The sequence below is a fragment of the Scomber scombrus genome, chromosome 1 (genome assembly GCF_963691925.1).
Source record: "Scomber scombrus chromosome 1, fScoSco1.1, whole genome shotgun sequence".
Classification (NCBI taxonomy): domain Eukaryota; kingdom Metazoa; phylum Chordata; class Actinopteri; order Scombriformes; family Scombridae; genus Scomber; species Scomber scombrus.
The window spans coordinates 30,891,905-30,902,958 of NC_084970.1; positions in this window are offsets into that span (position 1 = coordinate 30,891,905).

Consider the following 11,054-nt stretch of genomic DNA (forward strand, 5'->3'; position numbering starts at 1 on the left):
TTTGTTTTGTTTTGTGTTGTTTGTGTGTAATTTATATTTCCTTTTATGAACTCACAAGAATAACTGATGTAAGAAGGGAAACTGAAACTAGACAAAAAAAACCTCAAATAAAGCTGAAAATGAGGGAGAGATAAAAACAAATAAGTGTTAGCACTTAACGCTCATATTAGAAATAGTGTGGTTTGTGACATTATGGGATATTAATGGATATGGGAGAAGATATATTTGCATCATACTTATAAAAGCAAACTTAGGGCATGGTGTAGCATAATGTCATCTGCAGGTGTTACTGTATTTCTGTTCTGTTGAAGAGGAAAAAGTTAATTCTATGAAGACTTTGACCCTGTATACATAAGCACAGCTGACTGGACCGCATTATTTGCACATTTTCATTCCTGATTTGTGCCCAGTTTCTTCAGCTGGAATAGATGTCACATTTCTTTGTTTACATAACATTTATTATAATTGAGGTCTTTGAACATTTCTAATTATTCATAAAATTATATTATAGGTCTCTAGCCTACGTTTGTTGTTAGCAACTAACTGTTGAGTGTATGCATAAATTCCACTTTAAACATCAATAGGATAATTCATCTTTATAAACCGTGGCCAATCATTAAACCTAGCGCTCAGGAAAAGCATTTTTTGCCATTATTTATTAAACAAAGCGGAGGATGTTTTTCAAAGACAGAAAAAAATGGGTTTTGAATGAATGACAGTCATCTTTTAAAAGCTGCTATGGCATTTTAAAAACATGAATCGGAGCATATTTTCATGTAAAAGATGGAGAAATTAATGACAGAACAGCAATCATTGACACAAAACAGAGTGGTCTACAACTAGAGAACAGACAAATACTGCAACGCAATAAATATGTTGATAAAAAGGACAAACCACTGAGCTCTCTCATGATCTAAACATTTTTGTGTAGACCTGTATTATTTATAACCCTTCTCTTTTGTTCATGCCAAAACCAATATCTTCGCATTCTCTGATCTAAGATTTTGTGAATAATGCCTCTAAGCTCCTCAGTTCATCCCGTAGTGAACCAATTATGGGCCATTAAATAACAGGAAAGAATAAAACCGGCAAATGGAAAGATTGCTGATGGCAGCCTAATCATCAGAGATGTAGTCTATGACTAAAAGCTAAATCCTAAGAAATGCTGCAGAGATCAAGGTGGGGAAGGTGAGTGTGTAACAACCACTCCCCCTCTATTCTTTGATAACGACTGTACACTTAGTCTTAAGCAAGCTGCAAACTAACTGCTTCAGTGGAGCTGTTCGATACAACACCATTTGATGTGTGAAGGGCAGCTCCCCGGTGTGAAAGCGTGTAACTTTATGAATGTGAAGGGGGGAAAAAAAACACGTCTGCTTAGCAACTGCTCACTCGATAAATATACAAAAAAAAAAACAACAACAACATGGCAGCAGGAAGGGAATGAAACAAGAAAACAATTTAAATAGCAGGTATCGTTTTCATCTCTCTCCGTCTGAATCACATTAATGTTTGATATTTAAACACTGTGTACTGTCGCTATAAAAATCAATGAAATCCCAGAGGACTTCTATAATGTTTAAGACTTAAACGGGAAACGTCTTTAAAGGCGTACTCCATTGAGTATTGCCCTCCTAGAACATTGTTGCACTCCCGATGGACAGTTTTCTTTTTTTTTCCTTTTTTTTGAAGGATGAAAATCGATACAGATACATTTAACTCCATGCATTTTCCATCGTTGTCAACACCTAGAGCCTATATTTCATGTATTTATCTTCATTTATTCAGTTGTTTGGTCGGGGCAATTCTCAATGATCAGCAGCGGGGAAAATGCTAATTTTCATCTGTTGTCTCTTGTCACATGTTAAAAAGGCAACCTAAAATAAGATTAAAACAACATATTTTATAAAAGAAATAAAATACATCATTATCCACAATGCAACTTGGCTCGATTGATGAAAGTGTACAGATTCAGGTTTGTTGTGCTAGTAGCAGCTAATATATCTTCAAGATGCTAGCCTCAGTCAGAGGTAAGGACATAACTTCTGATAACCCCAACTCTTTCTAACTCCAAACCCCCCAGATTATTGTTCATTTTCAAGCTTGTAGTCCTCAGCACTGTATACCACTCCAAGTTTATCAGACTTCACATACAGCTCCCTTTGAAGCCATGAAAAGATGTATGCAACTTTCTCATAGATATTAACCCTAACTACCCAAGTTCAAGACTTAAATGTGTCAAATCTGTGGAGTTTCACATATTTATGTAAGGATACAACTGTAATATGTCAGGAAAGTACGTTTGTAATGTCATAAGTTTCAAGACTTTAACGAGCGCACTTTGTCTCAGCATGAAAGTCTTAATGTTATTCTGCAAAATGTTACATTTTAAACTAAACTTCTTCTTTTTATACTTGATGGTTTTTCTGTTTGTGCCATTATGAACATTATATGAAAGTTGTAACGGGTGTTTTAGGAGTTGTCAGAAAGTATCTAGATCTATTTTTGTCAACCGGCAACATCATGAGAGTATATTCTTCTCTTAAAACTCCCCGGAGATACAATTCTGTATCATCCAGTGATTAGACTAGGACGATCAGTGTTATTTAAATTGTATTTCTCATTATGATTATGTGAAACACTTTCTCATGGCATTAAAACTCTGGTGATGATTCAAGCATCGATGCAAGGGATGCAAATGGAGCTCTGTTGGAATTTTAAAATGTTTTATGATAAATGTTTCTTTCCAGAATTTCAGCCTTCAGTAGAGACACGAATGCCCCAGACAGTGTAGAAAGTCAGAAATTATTGAGAGATGTACGAATACATTCTTGGTTTTGGTCCTTTTGTTGGATTTTTTGACAACAGGAAAAATACAGAATAGCAGCAGATTTATCTTTTAAGCCAACATGTAACAATTCATCTTCCTCCTGTACTGCATCTACCAAACCTCACACTTTACAAATAACCAACAAGCTGTACCACACACACTTCCCAATGTAAATCTTCCTAAAAAAACACAATGTGCCACAACCTTTATTGTATTTACATATTAGAGTTTGCGTTATTAATACTTATGCTGTTATGAATGTGGTCATACAGCAGTTAAAAGTATGGATTTTTTTCATTTTTCTTTTGAATCATGAAGTGAAGTAGTTTCTGACTCCAACACCGGGCAGGCTGCCTCATGCAAACTTCACTGTTCCAGCTATGTGTACTGATTATGATGCTTTTTCTTTGGGGGCTCAGAGCCCATAACTAAAATGAATGTCTGAATTGAACAATAAAAATAAAAAGCCAAGATCCCTTTTAAATCACACTGAGGGATAACAGATCTGGACTGACACGGATGTCAAACTTCAAAGTGAATGAAACCATATAAAAGGGTGAAAGATAATAACACTTTGACATCTACATTAGAGACCATATGAAAGGTCCTGAGTGTCAGTATCTATGTGTTGGTCAAATGGGACATGAGCAAACAGTTGATGCAATTCAATTTTATATTCAATTCCATTCAATTCAGTTCAATTCAATGGGGCTTTATTGGCATGGACAACAGACATTTACATTGCCAAAGCAAGTGTGAAATTCTCCTTCAGCTTCAAAGGGAATTGACTCATAGCTGCTCAGCAACAATTCACTGAAAACAACATTGCCACTTAGACAAGGGATAATGCTCAGCTTTTGTTTATTGTGGTTATACATCTCAGGCTGCATTCACACCAAATCTGGCAATGCCTGTTCACCAGTAGTCCTCCCATTCATTTCAATGGGGGCAGTGAGTTTAGGCTGTGGGAGTGAGTGCTGCTTAGCAATTTCTGTCAAAATGTAACCTGACATCATGCTGTGGTGGCCATTCACATACATGCAAGTTCCTGGTAGATAATTTATGTGACGTGAATGGTGTATTTGGCGGATTATCTCATGATCATTACAACCAAAGATAAAACAGCTGCCGTGAAAACTTTCCAAAGTTGTAAAATCCGTGTTTTGGCTTCAGATAAGTCCTTAAATACATTCATCTGTAACTCCAACTCATCTTCCTGTATTGTATTTCATTATCTCAATGGGTCCTAAACAAAAACACGCCCCCGCAATTTTAGTCCCCTGCGTCATAGTCTCCGGATTGCGGGATTTGGTGTGAATCCAGCCAAGCCCTCCAGTAATGACTCATCACTGAAAGAACACGAGCATCATGTTTACAGGGACTGAGCAATTAAGTGCCTGCCAATTACAAGAGTGACTTTGTCAACCCCAACACTAATATATATTCTGACAGCACCAAAGGTGCAGAAGCAAGTGCTGCTTGATACAGCAATAAATATTAATATGAAAACTAAAGTTTCCCTAAATCAACAGCTATAATAAATTCAAGGTGCAAAGAGAAGACAGCAAAACAATTGAGGTGGGGGGGAAAAGCCAGTGAACAGCAATAGATAATGAGAAAGAAGTTAAGACTCCTTAAAGTGATGTGAGGTGAGGATCATTGACTAAGTTGGATAATGTAAAGCTGCACTAATCAATATTTCTGTGTTCAAAATTCATTAAATACAAAGTTGTCACTTGTAGTGTTTAACCCACAGAGACTCATCATCCAACTCTTAAGTTCCCCTCAGCCCTACAGAGTCTTTTACCATATTTCAGCTCATTCTTTTGGTTTTCCAGCAAAGTCAGCTCTTAACCTCCTTCCAGATGCAGATGTTTCCACCACTAAAGTTTGGATAAACCCGCCATACTCCACCTGCTCAGCACCAAATACCATCAGACAAATATAACAACTAGCTGGTGAACAAAGTTGAGCATAGAGCAAGCCTCTCTCTCTCCTCTTTGTTTCTCCTTCCTCGCTCTTCTTCTTCTCTCCCTCCCTCCTTCTCTCCCTCAACCCCAACTGGTCGAGGCAGATGGTCGCCCACCTAGAGCCCGGTTCTGCCTGAGGTTTCTTCCCATTAAAAGGGGAGTTTTTCCTCGCCTGTGTCGCCAAGTGCTTGCTCATGGGGGAATGTTGGGTCTCTTTGAATTAAATTAAAGAGTACGGTCTAGACATGCTCTATGTGAAAAGTGCCTCGAGATGACTGTTGTTGTTATTTGGCGCTATATAAATAAAGATTGATTGATTGATACTTAGGCAATTAAGACTCAATGTGCTAGTGAGGTTATCAAGTTTTTATTTTAACATATGCACTGTAGTGCAACTGTGCATCTTCACATTTGGAAAATATTTTGACTAGACTTTCAGTTGCTCCACTAATGTTAAAAACCTTTAAAAAAAAAAAAAAGGCACATGATGGACAACATAATTATGGTGGAACTGGATATTCCCTTAGTATTGGTGCACATTTGATGCAGCAGAGTGTCATTCTGATTGACAGCACCTGTCCATTAGTAACAACTGATAAAAAAGGATATAGTCTGTATTTTCCAATTTAACACTATTATAAGATTATCCAGTGTCAATTATCCAGTAGAAAAAAATATGATTGTACAAACTGCTGCACTGCCTCTACAAATATTTTAGTACATTGCAAAGAAGGCAGAACACATTCCCTCTAAAATAAAGTATTAATAATAGCATTATTAATATTTTCCATCGCTGCACGGATTTAGACAATTGGCTTTTGGAATTCATCTGAGGTGCTTTCATCTTTCTCTCTGTGTTTAAAGCAATGATGTTTCTAGTTTCTTAGCTGATGATAATGTCAAGGCGCGTTTGTTAATTGAAGAGAATGATAACTTTTAACGCCTTTTAAGATCAGGTTAATGGCAGGTCAGATACGTTTCACTGCATAAGTCAAGGCAACATTACACTCATTGTTCAATCCTTTATAAATATTTTAGACTGTTAAAATGTAATTACTCTTTTAAGAGTAAGATGTCAGTCTGATAATATCTGGTAATTTGTGATTTTTCTCTCAGTCACATTAACTCAACCATCCTAATTTTTACACACAATGATGAACTGAATAAACGCCATGTCAGAGGTTCATGCTATTCAACGATAACACTTTCTGTTCCAGGAAGAGCGATAAAGAACAAATCTATGACACGCACTTTCTTTGCCTGAAAAACTAACACTTCCGTCATTTCAAATGTCTTCTGAGAGCAATGAGAGCCACAGCACAGTACCTGAAACGCAGCCTTGAATATAAAACGTCGGGCCCTTCTTCCCCGTCAGCCTGGTTGTGGTCCTTTTAATTACTTTCTCATTTGTAGGAGCCACCCAAGGTTCTGTTTATTGTAGCTCACTTCATTACTTTCATGTGGCCAACGTGGTTGCCATGGTGTGGCCATTACGCCATGTCCTTTGAATTTCAATTATCATTCACAGTCTGATTTGTGCAGAGGGGGACATTACTGGGCTGCACAAACATCATTGTCTCACATCTTGAGGGCTCAAACCCCACCATTCAAAGTCATATCGATAATCATGTATCTGCTATGGATGTTGTTTGATGGCTTATAAGGAACACTGTGCAGAGAGGAAATCACACTCATTTTTTCCCCCCCAAAGTCATTTTCATGCATACAAATATATGTTGCAGAGGCCAAATAATGACACAAACCACTGCTGCACATTAAAAGCCACTCAGAGGTTGCCTTTGCACTGTAATTAAACATATGAACATATTGTAAGGTGCACAATCAACTCAGTTAAACCACCAACCAACCAACTGCTGCTCTGCAAACTACATAAATGTTTATGCGGCGGCGGCTCAAATATGCCCAGCTTCCACAGTATAAATAAAGTGCCAGTTCATTTAGGTAATGATGGAGCCCTCACTCAATAACAATCAAGACAATTGGCAACACAGCCAAGCTTCACTTAACAAAAGAACATATAGGCGAGCTCTGCATCCCATACATAATGTCGTTCAAAACAGTCGCTCTTTCATCACCCAACTGCTAAACAATGCCCAGGGATACAAGGTAGATTGCTTCCACTTAGTCATTATCCCCGCTAACCATTTGCAGAGCATCAATGTATAGATTGAAATTACCATCTCCCCTGACTCAAAGTTAGGTCTGATTCCATGTCTGCTCCACACTTGACCTCAAGTCAATTCTCACTTTCTCAGTTTGCCGGAAAATGTTTGTAGCACAATCGGTTTCATATAAACATCTATCTAGGCGTTCTTAAAGTGCAATGCAAAACACAATTCAGCCTGCGAGTGCTCATCCAGTGAGATATCATGTGGAGTTTCTCTCCCGCTGCTGTACATCTTGATTGAATGTATTCATTGTCACTTGTAAGAAAGTATTGATCGGATGTAAATGATGATCTGTGGAATGTTTTCAACTCAGCAAACATGTGACAGATTGAGACAAAGACGGCATCTGCTGTTGTAATAAATGAAGGAGGCTGAGCACCTTTCAGCACTCATTCAGCTATATGATCCAAAAGAGAGAAAACTGATGCGCGCTGAAATATTGCTTAACCTTTAAAACTGTTTTATATGACAGTTATCTATGAAAACATACAAATACTGTCCATTTATCACACATTAAGTTGTCATTTTAATGTAAATTGTGGCATAATATTTGATTGTGATTACTGAGAGTATTATAGGTGGATATAGACAGCACTTTATCATTACAAAAGTTTATAACAAAAAAATAACGCTAATAATATCACGTGGCATTTTTTATTATTTATCATATTTGCACAGCTCCATCATTACTTGCATAGTCTCATCATCCAAACTGTCTTCCTTTGCAAGTCTGACCCTATATATCATAGAGAGACCCAATTTAAATTACAATAAGCTCATATCCACGGGCATATGTTAGGCTATAAAGCAATGTCTGCACTCTATGTATAATCCAAGGCTCTCTCTAGTCCTTTTAATTGCCGTCCAAAATACTCATAAATATTTGATGTTGTGGAGATCCCACCAGATATCACCGTTTCTAAGAAGAGTCTGCTAAGGTAAAAGACATCAAAGATAGTGTCAAGAAAATGTGTCAAATGTGTTTCAAGAAATGTTCTGAAAGGGAATATTTGAAAGTGTAAAAAGGTGGAGCTGTTTGATCTGACGAGAGGAAGGAGGAATAAAATAAATAAATAAATAAATAAAACAAGCGGAATGCAGAAGAAGTGCATTCTTACTGTAGTATCCTCCCAACCCCGAGCCTTAGGTGGAGAGTCATATCTCATGGGACTAGTGTCAATGCAGCCTTGTGTTCTGCCTAAGTACCAATTGATTCCTGCAATGACACATAGCCCTGGCTCTGCCATTCTGTGGCCCCAAGTAGCCCACTCCATTCATTAAAATCAAATCCTTCTTAATCAAGCTCTCACATGAGCAGGGGATGGCACAAAACAGCTAATTTACAGTGATAATAAGAAATAATATTGTATTATTTGAAAAATTGTGAATGTGTGCATCTTTTCTACAGTTGCTATGTATTTTTAATGTGCATCCATGCTCTTGTGACCTTAATAACACAGAATAACCCTATGAGATGCATTTTAGACTATGCAGAATATAAAACAGAATTAAGCATAGACCAAAGGCTTTGCAAAATGCTGCTATCATATATAAAAATTGAAATGGCTCCTATTTTATTAATTCTTGTTCCTTAAGGCGACTCTATCAGGTCAAACAATGGAGGTTGCGGTTAACATATGAAATGGATTCTCTCACGCACCACTGATGTGACGATAGCGAGTCGAGCAAAGCGAGGCAGAGCAATACGTACGAGTAGACAGCCGGAGTCACAATTCATTTCCCTGCTGCAGATACACAGTCTTTCTCTTCAATAATACACTATCACAACAACAAAAATGAGCATGTCACAAATGATAATCCTTTGTTTAGGCCCGTGACCTCCAGAGTAACAACACAAATATGACAGTCTCCTCTGCTTGAGAAACCAATCAGCTCAGGAAAGGTTTTGAATAGCAGCGTAGATCAAAAGTTAAATCTTCTCAGTATATTATTCCTGAGCTGTTTTTTGATGACCAGCAAAGCATATTAAAAATAAAGAAATAAAGAATAAAATACTCAAAGCTGAATATTTTCAGCTTGGAAGTACATCTAAGAAGAAGCGAAACTCTCAAATTCTGTGCAGCCTGAACCAAAGTCTCACCATATCAGCAAAACTAAACCTATTTCAAGAGTGTTGTGTTAAATGCATCATTGCCAACTGTAATTGCCTCAGCAGAACCACTCTAGGGCGGTGCTAGATCAAAAGACAAACATAGCAGGATGATACGCTAGCTAATTAGCGCTGGCTATTAAAGGCTTAGCTAATTCAGTGTATTTGACAGGGCTAACAGTAGACAGAATGCATGTCAACCGCTGCGGGAGGAGGGGGAAACAATGACGGAGCAGACAAGTGCAGGTGTTATGGATCAACTCGTTTCCTTGTTCAATTGTGACATTTGTCTGATTGTGTAATCGGATGCTTGCGGTGAAGACAGGCATCAAGATAACATTTAAATGTCCTTGGAGATGCCTCAGTGGTTTCCTTTTGTTAAAATTTAAAAAGCCACAGCCATCTGGGGAATCTTAGTCCTGACCTGAAACTTTGTCAACAACACAAATGCTGTATTAGCCATGTTGCCTTTAAAATGGTTCAGATTTTAAGCAACAGTCATGTCATTCAGCTGGATCAATTTCTCAACACTTTCTTTGTGCATTTGCAACAGATTACTTTCTGCTTCCTACTGTCCACCCACTTATTTTTTTATATTTTGGCCGCAGCAGAGAACATTTTAGATACCTTCGAGCGTATGATAATATAAAAACTACAGCCTCCACTTTTTGTGTTTAATCAATATCTCTACGACAAGGTGTCAACGAAAGAGAAAGACAAGCTTTATAAAAGGGGTTTATTTCAGAGCTACTGTCCTGAATTGCTTTGGATTTAAAGTAACAATTTTTTTATATTTCAAACATCATTTTAAGCACGGTGAAAAGATCTTCTTTGGGTAGCAGTAGTGTAACAGATGAAGTGGTCTGAAAACAACCCTGTTTGTAACATTTATTGTTTCACTAACTCGCAGTCGGAGCCCATCTATTATTTAAATCTCCCAAATTGTGGTGATATTTTTCAATTACAGCTTTATACAATTAGCTGGTCATTGCTGGTGCTTCCTGTAGACAAAGCACTGTAGATCTGTTTAGGACCTAGCTCGTGCTTACTTTTATTTCCCTACTTTTAATAGAAAGTAATTTAAGGTTCAGCAAGTCTAAATTGAGGTATTGCCTTCATCTGAAACCCTCTCTACCCTTAACAAAACACAGCCTTATGCACAAGTTAGTTTTTATTCTGTGTTTCGAAAAAAAAACGATCTAATAAAACACTGATTATATCTATGTGTTCTGGTAATTACATTTCATGACATTCCCCCTCAAGAGGTAGCATACAATCTGTGCTGAACCGCCAAATTACGACCTTAATGCCTCCCTCTCCAATTAGCACCCAAAAGATCACCTCCAAGGCTGATGAGAGTACACACTATTTAAAAATAAACCTTGAGAGCCAAACTGCATTTTAATAAATCAAACTTCAACAAGAGCATTATTAGTTTCATGAGCCTCGAAGACGGTCTGGCAAGTATACACAATTTAAAAAAAAGAAAAAGATGAGTTAAAACAGACTGAATGTTTCCAAAGCTGTTTGCCTGGAGGCTATTTATTTATGCATTTACCTTATGCGAGCATTAAAACTGCATGTGTGTTAAAGGGTGTGCGAGTGTCTAATTTGCTGACTACTAAATGCTAGAGGTTCATACATCAATGCGGTTGCTAGTTATATGAGTCATACATCAACAGTGTACCTTTCTTGTATTGACAAATGTGTTGGACGTAGGCTATAACCTTCACTTCTTTCTCTACACATCTCTATCTACTGTAACTCCTGAGGCAAAAGGAATCATTCACGAACCATTATGTGTTTGGCATCCCACAACCAAAATGTAGGTATTTGTCTATTTAGTTAATATCAGCAGCAAAACATTCAGTTCAAATCCATCTTTCTCTCTGTGCATGTAGTCCTGCATTCAACAAATTCATCAATTAAAAAAAACAGTATTGAAGTGTTTTAGG